Here is a 14,470-nt window from a genome sequence, read left to right on the forward strand (position 1 = left end):
GACCTCACAAAGAGCACAGAAGAGCACAAACACTTGTAGCTGCAGAAGCCCTCAGCACTGCCTCATTCTTCATCCCCATGGCCATGCGCCAGCGCTGCAGCAGGAGCCCCCATTGCTTCCAAGCCCTGCGTTCAGAGCATCCCTCCCCACACAGGCACTGACTCTGGAGCTGGCACAGCACTCACCTGATGCAGCCTTAGGGCTGCTTAAAATTAATGACAGCACTGAAGCTGTACCGGGTGGCATTTCTGGGGACAGTTTGTACTCAACACAGCCACGTCTTTCTAAAAACCTCAACAGTGTTCAGTACTCCGTACTTTCAGAAGTCAGTTAAAAAGGATCCCCAGAACAGATAGTACTTGCTGAAGCTCAGGATGCACGTTCTCTCACTTCTCACACACAGCAGCAATGGCAGCACACACAGACATGGGGATTACGGACACCAGCAGTGCAGCTTTCTTCTGCTGCTGTTACGCTCAGAATAAAAGACTTAAGCAGCTTCTGCTCTGCTTCAAAACCACACTGCAAGGAAATCATGTGCACGGTGCAGATTACTGAAGGGTTCTCTGTACAAAGCAGCTTTATCTGCCTGTTAGGGCATCTCCTCGCAAAACACAGCCCTGAAGTTGCTGCAGAACACCAGAGCCAGAAGAAGCTTTCGCAGGGGTTCTGCACCAACTCATTTGCTAATGTTCCCTGATGCCTGATCTGAGCCTGGCCTCAATCTTCTTTTAATGAAAGAGGAAGGCCGAGATACTTTATCAGCTATTATTAGCTCTTAGTACCTGTTGGTGGAAAACAAAGCAAACCAAAGCAGAGCCTTCTCTTTCCCAGGCTTTCCCATAGGCCTACAGGATATTTTTCAAGAAATCAACATATGTTTAGAAAAATATATATCAAAATCCTAGCAGTGCCTGCAGAGCTACATGGGACAGGCACAGTCATTGCTCGGCTCTGCAAGGTGCAGTTGGGATGAACCTTAGGTGAACATCAGAAGAAAGAAAAAAGTTTGATTACTGATGTTTGCACTTAGAAAACTCAATTTGAGCTCCTCTACCTCTGGCTGGGGCTCTTGAGGCAATTCTGTTACCAACCACAGTGATTCTGTGATTGAGGCGGACACCTGCTTTTTTGCCACTGTAGGTTTCAGTACTGGCTTGCAGATCTATATATGACAAGTGCTTAAATTACTCCCCCTCCCCAAGCTCCACTGGACTCAATTGACACTGCCACCTCCCTCCCTGCCCTGCCTGGAGTGCAATGCTGGCAGGTCCAGGGGCACAGGGAGGGTTGCTGACAGCTGATGAAGGAGAAACGAAGGGGCAGCCTGAGGAGCACTCAGGCAGGGATTTACTTACTCACAGCAGGAGCAGGGGCCAGCAGGGCAATGCTGCCAATGCTGAGAAATGAAAAGCCTTGGCTTCTGCTTCTGAAAATGAACACCCACTTCCTCAGAACCGTTTTAGTCGACAGGCAAAGAATCCAATTTTTATTCAGTTTGGGTGGGAAAAAAAAGCTTTTGTGTGAAGTATTTAATAAGGGATGGGCTAAAACATCCGATGACTGAACAACAAAAAACCAAACCCTCAGTTATGCGTGACTGCTTGCTGAGCTCCATAACCTGACAACTACCAGCTATAGGGTAAACTGTACATGTGTAAGGGCATTAAGTATCGCAAGTTCACATTGTGTTGGCCAGATAAAGCAGTTACACGCGCTTCAAGTACAGCACAGATTGTGCTTTCAGCTTCATTCTACTCACATTATGCAGCATGAATAATTTACAGAAAGAGTGATTCACAGCAAAATTCACAAAGAATTCTCAACTATGTAGGAACGCGTGTATTTTAAGATTGAGAGAAATTGCAACAGCTTTGTGCTACACTCATTTTTGGTTACCTTTTCCCCCCTACTTTGTGATAAGCTGCAGGAACCCTACTTTTCCACTTGCCTACTTACATAAAGGTGAACAAGAAAAATAAGGAACTTTCCCCACAAGAAATCCTTGGGTCTCAGCAGAGAGGTGTTATTTTTACACTGAAATATTCCTGGCAGAAAAACAAGTTTTCTAAATATATTAATCCCCGCTGTTTATAATTTGCGCTGTAAATTATAATCATCAACAATTTTCACCTGGCTGTCTCTTGGTAAAACACTAATTAAAACCAGAGTCTGAAATAGGGCTGGGTGAACCTCACTGCCCCAAGTTGTCAGTGCCTTTTGAATTCACTGTCACCACTCACTTGAGTGGAGGATTGCCACCATCTCCCATGAAACACTCTCTACAGGAACCGTCCAGTCCCAAACCCAAAAGAGGATTTATATAAGAACAAGAAACACAACCACACTGTATCCAAGTCATCTCAGTGCTCCTCAATTCCATATCCAAAATCATGAAGGCAGTAGGGCACACACACAGACAAAAGGACACAATCCCTGCTCATCCCTCAACTCCCCTCCCGATGCAGCCCTGTACGCACATCCACATTTCTCAATAACACATTTTAAAAGCTTAGGACTTGTCGTTATTTATTACCACCTATAGATGTATCCACAATACAATAAACCCACCACTTTACACTAAAGAGTCACTTCTATCATGGTGCTTTCAGAAAGAACAGTGTTTTGAATAATAACATTACTCCCCTGTGAATGCTGGAAGTAGCACCCACATCTGTTTGTGCTTGTTGCTAGTCAGACTATTTTTGTAGCCAGAGTTGCTTTATAAATTAGTCAAACTGCAGAAAACTTGGAACAATTCAAGGCATGCTCCCAAAACGAGCCCGGCTCACACATCTCCTTACGACACAAAGTTCACTGGAAAATAAACACCTCCGTGACTTAAGAAATAACACTTCCACAGCCCCTTCCCATCTATGTTTTATCAACTTCTTGCTTATCTCAGTGCTAGAAAGATCGGTGCTGCACACGTTGCTGCTATAACCTATTTGTCTCACCCCATGGCAAACCAAGGCCTGGCACTCCTACAGGAAGCACCGCCATGCAGCACAACTCAAGCTCTGTGTCTGAACGGGCCCAGCAGAGCAGCCCCGAAACCAGGCACGCTGCAACAGCTCAATGCAGAGCCAGTGAAGGGGACATCTCCAGAGAACCAGTTGGAGATGGAGATAAATCAATAAATAAACAGGGGAAGAAAAGAAGCGCAGAACAGAGCTGAGCTTCTGGCAGGCAGATGTGCAAATCCCCTCACCAGAAAGCTGCTTCACATATAATCTTATTTCCTCTTCCAAAGCAGCACTGTGGTTCTTCAGCAGCCACAAGGACAATCCCAGCCCTTCTGGGATGCCTTCATTCCCACCACATGCTTCACCGCCACCAGCTTCCTCCTCTTTCTCTACCCAGAATAACTACCAAATCCAGATACCATGTGCTGGGACAAAAAGCTGAAGTCCAAAAGAATACAAGTACACTTGCAAATCCATACAGCACATGCTGGTCAAAAAAAAAAGATGACCGCTTTTTAATAAACTGAGATGAACAGAGCATTTCTACCAACTGTATCACTTGCTTATGGGAGAAAACTCAACAGCTGCCAAACTACTTATCTATCGTCTATACATCTGAAGACCTCCCTTTTTATTTCATAACGGCTCAGCTTGTGTGGAGAGACTTTCTTAGGGATCATGTCAAATAATTTCTGAAATCCAGCCACATCCCTTTGTCTGCAGACTCAACGGCAGCCCTAAAGAACTGCAGTACAATTGCAAGGAAATAATGACCCACAAAAATAAATAAATAAATAAATCAGTGACTACTTGCTCAGACACCTCCGAAGTGCTACAGATGCAAGTTATTAATTGACATTTCCTACCCCAGTCTTACTTTCTTGGATCATTTCTCTTATGCTTCTGTGACAATACGCTTCCCCCTTTTTACCTGTCCATGACAACCAGCTGAAGGTCCCGTGGTCCAACCTGGTGATCATCCCACAAGGATGGGGACTCCACGATGCTACTGGAACTAAGGCAGCCCTGAATCAGCAGTTTGATGATGAACAGTCATGACGAACATGATCAGAATTAGAGCATCAAACTGGGCATCACTCTGAATATAAGCTCAACCTCTCCCAGCCCATCTGATATCTGGGAGACAAACTGGAACGCAAAGGATTTTATTCTCCACCAAACTTTTGCCCTTCTCACATCACAGCTATGGGTCACACGAGTTACGTGGGTAGCATCTCCCATCAGGCAAACTTACAGAAGAACTTAGTGGCTCTCACATTATCTTCAGATTGCTCTTCCAGTGCTTTCTTGGCACGCTTTGGTGTTTCATCTGCGAGGTTTAAAACTCTGTTCTCTTCACCTGCACACAATCTTGGCTTTCTAATCAACTTCTGTACTTCTGCAGCACCTATCCACACTCTGCTTCTGGCCAAAGATTAGTACTTTCTCCATTCTCTATTGACAGCTATCAAGATTTAACTATTTAATCATCTCATCATCATCTCTTCATTTTTTTGTAACAAGCTTCCATGGGAATTCATGCCTTTTCGTTACATGAAGCATAAGAGAGGCATGAATGTGTCTTTAGGCTTCTGGTATTACCTCGTGCCAGTCTATAATGTATCGCAGATGCTGTTGAGTACAATTTCACAGAGGAAAGTGAAGTTTTTTCATTTCCAAATATGTCACCATTTGCACCATTAACGTTCTGATTCACCCTGACACAATCACCCAATATCATCTTCAAACCCATCAGGTGGGTCCATATGGCATCAACGAGAGCAACGAAGCTGATGCAGTCTGCACTTCTGTAACCCCACAACTAGGTCAGAACAAGAATCCTCTTTGTGTTCATCACTACGTGAAAACAGTAAGGTGCATTTCAAGGTTCTTCAGGACTTACAGCATGAAAACCAACAATTAGAAGCATTTAAGAAGGAGATTAAGTTGATTACTCTGAGTCAAATGGTCTCCAATTTCAGTAAAAAACAAAAACAAAAGGCTTCATACAGATAAGCCACATATCAGTATCTTACATATAAAAACAAAATATAAAATAAACAAAAGAAATTTAAAATTGAATTCTACACAGATTTGTCATTTCCGATCCCAATTTGCCACCTCCCTTACAGGCACCAATCTAGACAAACTCATCAAGTATGTTTCCCATACCTACCAAACACCCTCTCAGCTCCTTCCATCAGTATCATAACTGCCATCTGCCCTACTGGCAATACCCCAGTTAGGAGCAAAGTAACAACCATCATCTCATTTCTCATCCTTATCTGAAATCCTTTACAAGGATAGCAAGCTCTCAGCAGTATAAACAAGTGAAAGCAGTAAGTTAAAATCTCCATATAGAATTGCTTTCATAAAATGTTACAAAACTTTAAACATACAGGAAGAACCTCAAAGAATTTTTTCATTTTATAACTTCTATTCAAGTCAAAACACAATACGAAGGCAACGAAGAACAACAGCTAAAATAACATCAGATATTGACTGAGAACTCAAGGCCCTTATTAGGTATCATCTCGTATCTAACTTAAGATGATCAGAGTTGTCCATTAGGGCCAAGTCTAATCAAGATTAAATAATTCCTTAGAAATCAATAATAATAATGTGCAAAGGCAAATAATTGCCTTCGCAGCATCACAGGAAAAGACCAGGAACAAGAGATGAGATGCAGTTTTGTAGCTACCAATACAGACTTTTCTCTAAGCTATTCTGCTCATGCTTCCACAGAATAGATGTTCTGCATGCTAGTGAAACAGCATATGAACAGATCTCCATCCCAAATCCTTCATTTTCCCACCACTTCTGTTGACTGAAACAATGCCTTAGTCTATTAAAACTACTGAACATCCCTGCCATGAGGACAGCTATTATTTTCATCTCCTGAGATAGCACTTGCAGGGCATCACAGTACTGTGAGAGATGAGGAGAGCCCTGGCCAGGTGAGCCAGAAGGGCTCATTTAAACACTCACAACTCTATGGGCTCAAGCTTAGAATACAGCTTCTCCTGTAAGAGCATTTAGCATTTGCATCCACCTCTGTTACGCATTCCAAGGTATTCATTTCTATTCAGAAAGTTCTTCTAGGCTTACATAGTTTAGGTTTACTCCGAAAACAGGACTGAGTTATACTGTAAACATAAAGACCATCAAAAGGAAATGGAAAAGATATCTTTTTTACCCCTGTACTTTCCTATGAAAGCTTATAAGATCATACTAACCCTCCATCTATCTGCAAGCAGTGAGCTCTATAATGAAGCACAGATCAGGTTAAGGAAGGTTATTCCAGTGCCTGGATTCATCACATCCCCCAACGTCAGTCCAGCTCTTTACTCAAATTCGGTAGGTCTACTGCTAAGTAATCCCACTGCAGTAGCTATGAATACTGGATTGTCCCTATTAATGCACTCACTGTACACTCATCAAGCTCCCCTACAGCTAGCAAAGGTTATTTCTTAGTCTTGGAAACAACTGAAAGGCCCAAAGATCAGAAGTGTGATACAAGCACATTAGAAGAAGCTCAGAACATTTCATAAGTCAGTAAAGACGTGTCCTTAAACAGTCAAGCAATACAAATCACCTACCACACAGCACATTAATCCCCATCTTCTACCACAATCTCCAGCTTCATGCTCAAAGATTCTTCAGTACTAAACTTTTGCCTCGCGAGCCAATTCCTTCCTTCATTTGCAGTGCTGTTACAGAGGCTTTTTTTACTTTACACACTGCCAGAATGATGCTCCATCATTTGTTGCCTTACCTCACAGCACCCAGACCTAAGGTGCTGTTTATTGTATCGCTGCTGGAGTGAAGAGCGCTGCACATAGAGCTCAAGCTGTGCTTTTAAGTGGATTCCTTGTTTTTCCACCACCCTCTCGCACATTTTTGACAATTAAGTCTCCCAACAGAACAGCAGAAGTTTGCTCTAGAATCAGATAATCTGATTCTAATTTAACCACATTCCCACTGTTACTTTCTATTTATACTTCTGACAATTACATATCAATGGAAAGTCACTGGATATCAGGCATAACAGGGAGTCACTGAACCAAAGGCAGCCAGCAGCATCCCTAGTGAGGTGGTGCACTACCACAGCGAGCTGTGCCCCAGTTCAATCAAAAGGAGCCCTTCATCACTTCTTTGCTATATTTTTCATCCTGAACTATTGCACAATGTTCAGATTTGGGTACTTTCCCCAAATGGATTTCTAATCACTGTAACCACTTTCCCACCTATCACACAGCACAGTCATCAAGCTTTGAGTTACTTTATTGAGTCTTTCTTGCTTTAATCCCAATCTTGTGCTGAATAAATCCCCACATTTCAATTACAACTACCTTATAAATTCTGCTGCTAACAACATGCTCATAGCCCTATGCGACAGAAGATAAATTTAAGCCATAGGCTGAGGATGCTCAGCAAAGATTTGCAACTTGTTTGGACCCTAATTTATGTACATCACTTGCTTTATTAAAATCAAAGTGTAGGACACAGGAGAATGCTGCCATGTCGCGCTGCCTCTGCCTCATGTTTACAAGTCAAGCCCAGGGAAGACAGCAACAACAGAAAGCACACAGAGATTACTACTCACAGTAACCTCCCATCACCTCCTGCTCAGACTCACTAAAGCCACAGTTGTGTCCTCACAGAGAATGGCCTTGAATGGACTTCAGCCATTCCAAAAGGCCAAAACTACCAGCCATTAAGCAGAAGAAAGATTTTCCTGATGTCCTTTTGTTTGGTGCACAGGGAAAAGCTTCTAGACTGATTGAGCAATTTTCAACCTATTTTCAGAAGTCTTCAGCCCAATCATTCCCTTTTTCTCCCTTCTTTGTATGTTAATTACAATTCATTATGGATCTCACCCATACATGATCTACTTGAATTTCCTCTACATCATAAAGAAAATTCAATTAGCTGACAGTGTTGGCTGGCTAGACTGAATGACCTGCATCAGATGAAAACCACAACCAATGGAAAGAGTATGCATCTGTTAATGCCAAAGCTTAGATTTTACTTCCACGAAGGATCCTCGTTGGTCCTATTGCTGAAATCAACTGCAGAGCTGCTAGCTTTGATTACAACTTCAAAGAGAAACAGAAATTAGGTAGGAAGAAAAGCTTCATAGCAAGCATTTTTCATGTTTGTTACTTAAGTCAATAACCGGAAGCTTGTGGGGTAAAATTAAAAGCTGTTATCAGCAGCAATCTCCTTAACCAAAAGGAAGAAGGTCACTGTTAGGCAGAAGCGTGCGAGTTGGACTGAATACAGAAGTGGGCAGATCCTGGGTAAGACGTACATCAAAGGACTCAGTTCAGATGCTTCTTTCTGTTTTGAGAAACATTTAAGTGGAAATGCCAGTCTTGAAGCTTTATTCAACTGCACTGAATTTTCCAACGTTGCCTCAGTATGACGGATGGCTATTCTGGCTACTGAATAACACTGATGGAAGCGTTAAACACAAGTAAAATCAAGTAGCGCCCAGGCATGTTGTTTTGTGTTTCCAATAAATATTAAGCAATGAGCCCTTCTGATGCACTGCCTATGTTGTGAAATTAAGTGATCAGATCTAGTCAAGTGTCTCAAAACATCGCAACCAAGGTCAAGGGAAGAACAAAAGAGTCTGCATATTTTGTAAAATTGAGCTCATAATCAAAAAAAGACCCACATTGGCTTTTTCTGACCTGCAACTAGGAGAGCTAAACCTAGTCTTTGTCTGAGATGATGACTTCTGACACAAGCAGATCACTTGCTACATGGTGCCCCATGACTGAACTCATACTGATGGGTAATATACATGAACACCAGGCACCAAGGCTAAGTTATAAAACATTAAGCACCTTAAGCTATAGCAAGAAAAGAGCTTGGATAAAACCTAACCTACCATCAGAAAGCATTTTCATTTCTCTTTTATCCCCTTAAAATAATGAGAGATGTAAGCAAAAAGCTCTGTATAAATACTGTTAATGATCACTACTGGTCCAGAAGATAAGCATGTTAAACACATCATGGTTATCCACACTGCAGGAGGCCTGAAATATACCCCTACTTCTGGGAGGACAGCACACCCAGGATCAGAGGAGGGCTCCAACCACAGCCACCCCACTCCCTGCAGCTGCCATGCACAACCCCAGCAAGGCATCACCCTACACCAGTGGTAGGGCAGATTCAGCCCGAAGGAAAGGGGAACATGAGAGGCAGAACAGCACAGCTTTATAACTTCATCTCAATCCCAACACATTCTCAGTTGTTCAACACGAAAAATGGAAATAAAACACTCGCTAACAGTAATAAATTAGAGAAGTTAACACTTGGCTACAGCAAAGCGTTCCTTGTAACGCTCACTGAAGGATTACTAAGCACACTAAGTGCTGACATCAAGAAACAGCTTTCTTTGTTTACTGAAACTATAAAGTTGGTTGCAGGTAGCTCAAGAAGGTGTCCCTCTTTCTCCCCCCCCCCCCCCACCCCACCTTAATCTACACAAAGTAAATGCCATTAGTAGGACTTGATGTATTACATTGGAAGTGTTCCTAAATCAAAACTCAGAAACTTGTTTGAAGCTTCTTGGTCCCATTTCATCTCGGAGTTGCTGGATAGATTGATATACAGTTAGCTTGGAAAATATGGCAACAGAAGTAGAGCGGTCTCCATCTAGATACCTTTAAAAGCCTGAAACATCTGGGTCACAGTAAGATGTCAAGACATAATAAATAGCTATTTGTATTGCTCTGAATTATGGTTAGTAATTCTTTGGTATTAAACAGGGATAGCTTCCCAAAATAACCCGCTCTGCTGGCACTTATTGAGCCGCAAATCAAGTGCCGAGCAATTCATGAAGCAACTCTATGAGATGGAATTATTGTCTAACCCACCAAAGAGAGAGATTCCACTTCAAGAACAACTCTTTGCATTTCTTTGGCCTAGGCACTTACGTGCACACACAAAGCCTCTTGAACTTATTTAGCTGTTCCAACCAACTTAAAATCCCTTACTCTGCTAATATAGCTGGGATCCCTTTGGGTTGAAAGTTAAGTTTATTTTCTTGTTTCATTGGCATGGAGCAACACAATGCTCCAGCAACACTACCGCAATGGAAGGACACAGTGAGCTGGGCCCACAACCAGCTCCAGGAGTCTGCAAGGTTTTGCTGTACAGTCAATAATAACCAGACACACCATGCAAGTTTTCTTAAACACTTAGCAGGTGATTTGCAACATCAGTGTCTCATTACATTAACAGATCTGACAAAGACTGCTCCTTACTCAACATCTAAGGAAGCTATCATTATCCCATGACTTTGATTACACCAGTAATTAAACGGGCTAAAAATATTTGACACTAAAATCCCGAAGAAAGCATAGAACCAATATACAAAATAACCTGCTCATACTTTCATCTCTCTTGCAGGCATCCTGGCTCCCAGCAATAGCTTTTTCATCTTTTTCCTTTAAACAAGAACATTTCAAGGCTTTGATTTGGTGAAGTTCAGTACAGAAACTGAACCGACAGAACTCGAGCTTCTTTCAGACACTTGTGCTTGCAAAATCAGAATGCTTAGGACCTCTCAGAGTCACTTGAGAACGTTTCAACTCTTTTTGACTTCACTGGAGAAATCCACAGTGGGATGGTTTTAATAAGGTGCACCAAAGCACAATAACAGGGTACGCTAAGGCACAATACCAGATCAGTAAAACAAAAGGTGGCAAATGATATAAAGAAATGCAAACTACTTCAGTCTATGCTTTTCAGCACCTCACATGACTCTTACTTGGGTCACCGACCTGTACTGACTGTCTTTCCTGTTCATATTTTAATATATAAGCGCTATTCATCCCCGGAGGTAACCCTGGTCAAAGCAGCAAAAGCCTTTGGCCTGTCTAGAATTCCATACCCCACAGCTTCCCAGCAGCTTCAGACCCTTCTGCACTCATCTTTCCAGGCTCTGAAGGAAACTCAAACATACTGTAAGGTGGAGAAGTTAATTCATGAAGTCATCAATGGTCCCTTAAAGAACCAAGACTTGAACTACTGGTATAGCCAAGCACAACAAAAGGGACACTGACACCTCTCTATTTTTATTTAATACTGAACACTTTTAAGTAATGGTTTCTCAGCACCACACGTTTTTCATGTTGCTGAAGTAGACAATGACATGGCAAAATGTTATGGAACCCTGATTATTCCTGAGTATTTATGAATACTCCTTAACACATTTGCTAACATGGAGCTATTAAAGAACACCGTGACCAATTTCCTTTAAGTGCTAGCAAAACGAACAATGTAGTAATTATGAACTTGATACTCCTGAATCTATGTTGCCACCTGTGGACAATCTAGAGTTGCTGCTGTTTACTGCAGGTCACTGTCTTGGTGCATATGAACCTAACACTTGTAAGACATGGAACAAAAGCAGCAGCTGATGTTTACAGCCTTTCTGAGCCAGCTTCTTCACCCAGCAGTCCTTAAGAGTGAGAAATATCTTTGAGGAGTTGCACATGTTTCCAGCCCACAACTACCAGAGCAGAAAAATAAATCCATCCGCTGTTACTTAGTACATTAAAGATGGGAACACGTACACCGAAGAGATCAGATAATAGGCTTTCTAAAACACTGCACATCCACAGCTCAGTGCAGCCTGCTATCTCTGTCAGGTTCGCAGTGCCTGAACACCTGCAGCACTTGCTGGAAAAACTGCAGAAGAAAAATTACCTGGCTAAGGGGTGTAAATCTCTATTTCCATCCTAGAGCTATTAACTAAGTATGCTTTATTCAGAATCCAAGGCAATCTGCTAAAAACAAAACAAAAGCCCTTCCCAAAAGCAAACAGAGTTGCTGTTGGGGTCCTTGGGAGCAGGTGGAGGGCACCTCTGGGCTGCCACCCCTGGAGCAGGGGCTGGCTCAGGTTCACCTAAATACAGAAAGTACTTAATTCCAGTTTAGCGATCTCCACCAAGTTGTTAACGACCATAGAAGTCATTGGTTGTTGCAAGCACAAAGTGGCAATTTTAACAGCAACTCTAACCCAGATATTGAATGCAGGAAGAGCAAATGGGGAGAGAAATCAGTGACTGCAGCATTAAGAATACATTGGACCTACACACCCGAGAGGGAAATCAATGAGCAGAAAAGCCAACTTGCAAGAACACCAACCTCACCAGAATTCTGCTCCCATTTAGTTAAAAGAAAAAAAACAAAACAAATCCCTTTCTAATTCCAGACAAATCAATTCAGCCGATGCTCTGCTCTGAGAAATGGCTCCAAATGTTCAAGTCATTCAAGTAGGCCAGGGTTCCCATCAAGGTAAAGCAGGCCTCAGTTCCCATCAAGGTAAACAACTCCACATAATTTTCAAATACAAAAGAGAACTGATAGAAAAGCAGACTTTTAAAATGGTAATAAAGAGAAAAGGGTTATTCAGTTATAATCCCATCCTATTTCAGCTCTGGTGTTTGGAACCCTGTATTTTATCATTATTATTATTTACTTCTGCCTCTACAACTGCTAAGAATAAAGGAGAGCCCCAGCCCACATACTGATACCTGCAGCTGCTTTATACCCACAGCCCTGGAAGGCTCTCAGTTTAACTTCTAGCATGGCTGGTTATAGCTGCCACTCTGTTAGCTCTGACTGCAACACAGCCAACAGCCCTCGCTTACCCACGTCCTGGATAACATGCAATAGCTCCCAGTAGTGCCTGACTCGCTCGGCCACCTGGAGTGCAGTCCTCCCTAAGGAAGTATCAGGTCCAAGAGGTCAGAGATATACAAGAACTGTACTTTCCTAATGTATTTTATGTCAGTGTAAGAATATGTGGATATGAGATAATGAAGCTTTAAGTTCTAGATTAGCATACATCAATAAACCCGTACACAAAGATAAATACTGTATCTCCCTCTTGCACTTGCATACTCAGTGTCTGTGCGAGCATAACACATCAAAACTGCCAAGGCATCAATTTATTGCAACTACAGCAATGGTTCCATAATGGATTTACTTAAAGAAAATGACAAGAAGCCTGGGCACATAAATGCAGCCACTGGGAGGTATCAGAACTGCACTAGAATTTGGGAGCTGACCTCACCTGGTGCTGTCACTGCATGGGCTTAGACAGAGCAACCAGGACACTGGTCAGGACAGCAGTGGGCATCACCCAACAGCAGCTGCTGAAGTATAGCCCAGCTATATAGAAAGATACTAAGTAGTTTTCCCACCTTCCAAAGGTTCTACAACTCACAAGCACTAACTTCAACAAAGAAACTGATTAGATTCTCTCCAATTGGGATTAAAATTAAGGAATAAATCGACATGGGGTAAGAATTGCCTGGTGCTGAGATTTACATTTGAACTTGAGTTAAATGCAGGAGTCTATAAAACTACCCATAACTGAATCTTGTAACGGGGAAAATAAATTTATGGATGTTACGGAGAGACAAATCATGGAGATAACTATCAAATATAAATCTACAGTGGCTATATAATAACAGCATCAGAGATACACGATTAATCTTTAAGACAGAGATACTGATGAATCAAGGATGCTTTCACAGGAGAGTGGCGGTTCTGGCCAGCTGAGTGCTTCTAAGGCTGCCACCGCCACCCCCACACAGAAAGCAGCTTTACTCAATAAAACCAAGCCAAGAAGCACTAGCATTTCCTTACCATGCTAAGAAATAGGACTGCAGGCACTCATGCTAAGCAATGTGCACGACAGCTTTCAGTGAACAAAAGGTGAAAGGGTTAAATACACATTTATATTCATTTGTTAGGCTGCTACCGAGCACTGATGCACACAGCAAAGCTTGCACTGAAACCCTCGTGTATTTTAGAGATAGCACTTTACTTTCAGATAAGTTGCTTCAGCAAGTGAGGCTTACTTGGTCACATCACACTGCTGCCCACCTGCCTTACCCAGAAGATCCTTGATGGCAGTATGAGAGCTACCAGAACACAACTAATTCCTGAAAGCAGGTAGGAGAGCTCATGCATAATCACTCCCCAACATTATGCTTTTAATGAAGTTAAAACAAACTAAGTGGACAAACGTGATGCACTGGTAACTTTAAGCCATCTTACAGGCACCTGAAATGCCACATAGCTGCTTTTACACCTGTAAAAGCTGGTATTAGCAGTCAACTGTGTTAAAACCGCAATTTCTCCCATTGTAAATATATGTATTTCTCCTTCCTAGCAAAGGTGGGAAACATCATTTAGCTCTAGGAGTACCAAAGCAATTACCTTAAAGGGTCATACAAGCCATTGCATAGCAGCATCAGCCAGAGACAGTCACTGCCACAACCTTGTTTCCTCTTTTACTAATTTCATTTGCAAGACCTCTAGAGGGCAGTGAATAAAAGAAAATAAAGAACCAGAAATAGCCAGGAACATTAAATATAATTTTAGCAATTGGAATCTCCTCTAATTATTCCCTCCTATTGAAAGCCTTCCAGGTAATTATATGGATTTATGGATTAATCCAACAGAACTTT

At 42.1% G+C, this 14,470-nt stretch overlaps 1 protein-coding gene across 22 annotated transcripts in view; it reads right to left on the bottom strand.

The window, feature by feature from the left end:
• PCDH15 (protocadherin related 15) overlaps positions 1 to 14,470 on the bottom strand; it is a 528,749-nt gene that overhangs the window by 298,791 nt on the left and 215,488 nt on the right. The gene's annotated exons all lie outside the window — the stretch shown is intronic.

Source organism: Coturnix japonica, chromosome 8, assembly GCF_054131305.1.
Source record: "Coturnix japonica strain WE chromosome 8, WE-NBRP24, whole genome shotgun sequence".
NCBI lineage: Eukaryota > Metazoa > Chordata > Aves > Galliformes > Phasianidae > Coturnix > Coturnix japonica.